Below are 1,498 nucleotides of genomic sequence, written 5' to 3'. Positions count from 1 at the left end.
GCTATGAGTCAGAAGTGACTCCACAGCACATAATAACAACAACGAGATAATAAAAGTTTGCAGCAGTTGGATATCTGAAAAAGAAGGGCAAAATCAAACTTATCAGAAATTACCATTAATTAAAAAATAATTTTGAAAATTATGTAACATACATGGATCATATATGTAATATGCATGGATCATACATGTAACTGATAGTCTTAAAGAAAATTTAAAACATTCTTGGACTACTGTTTATTTTGTAGTCTCTGATTACCTTTTATTTTGTATATAGAAATATATTTTGTTCCATTTTGAACGTTTTATGGTGGGTTGAGTAGAGAACATTTGTTTTGGGGCAGAAGATCAGATATTCCTATAAGACCCATATGCCTGAAATAAGCCCGATTCCAGGTCAGAACAAATTATAGTGATGTTGGGTTCAGGTACTCAGAATATCTCTGTAAAGCCAAGACACAAATTAGAAGAGAAGATGAAAAGTGGTGAATTAGTGCTCAGTTGTTTTAAGAGGAATAGAGTCAAGTTAGGTTGTATAATAATTACCTGAGACTTCATGATAGACATGGGCCTAGGCCGGCTCTTCAAAGAGGAGCATACTTGTAAGCAGTTGCAAGAAGCAGATGGATCGATCAGTAAAGGTTCTCTATTCCATGGGATTACTGGTGGTGGCTGTGTGCCGTGGAGTTGGTTCCGACTCATAGCGACCCTGTACTGGGTTTCTGAGGCTGTAAAACTTTACGGGAGCAGAACGCCTCATCTTTCTCCTGCAGAACCACTGGTAGTTTCGAACTGCTGACCTTGCGGTTAGCAGCCCGATTCGTAAGCACTATGCTACTAGAGCTCCTTTCATGGAATGACTATATGACTCTTTATTTGGCATAGAATTTACTCTTGGAATAATATGTAAGCATTTATTTACATAAATGTACCAGGGTTTCTAGGATAATAAATTAAGGAAACAGCAAGGGCAGCTTTCTTTTTAAAAGCAATTAGTAGTTGGCACAGGCCTATAAAAATGTATTCTTAGAAATGAGGAGAAACATTATGAAGTTTGGCCTTTTACAGCATAGGGTGTGTTTAGGCCATGAATTCTGTAGTCAGACTTTCTGAAACTGGATGTAGATACTACAAGCATGTGAATTTAGGCTCCTCAGAGTTTCTTCTTAAAAATTTCCTTTTGAAAATGTGAATGGTAATAGTATTGCCTATGTCAGTAGTGGAATCCTGGCGTGACACTGTGGAATAAAGCCTGGACCAAATGTGAGTTTGAACTGCAAGGCTAGTAGTTACTATGCAAGGTCACTTATAAATCAGAACCTACTCGACAGCACTTAGCAATAACAACAACGATGTCATTAGTAGGCTTTGAATATAAATGCATTAATATACATCATACACAAAGAGCAGGTCCTGGCACATAGAAATGTTAAGACCTATAGTGACCCTGTATAGGGTTTCTGAGGAATGACTGGTGAGTTTGAACTGCTTACATTGCACT

At 37.4% G+C, this 1,498-nt stretch overlaps 1 pseudogene; it reads right to left on the bottom strand.

Annotated features, from left to right (window-relative positions):
* LOC102837690 overlaps window positions 1–564 on the bottom strand; it is a 5,918-nt pseudogene extending 5,354 nt beyond the window's left edge.
* Between the last annotated feature and the right edge of the window lie 934 nt (window positions 565–1,498).

The sequence above is a fragment of the Chrysochloris asiatica genome, unplaced genomic scaffold, assembly GCF_000296735.1.
Source record: "Chrysochloris asiatica unplaced genomic scaffold, ChrAsi1.0 scaffold00405, whole genome shotgun sequence".
Taxonomy (NCBI): Eukaryota; Metazoa; Chordata; class Mammalia; order Afrosoricida; family Chrysochloridae; genus Chrysochloris; species Chrysochloris asiatica.
The sequence above is the reverse complement of the archived record's forward strand: the minus strand, read 5'-3'. Positions and strand labels throughout refer to the sequence as shown.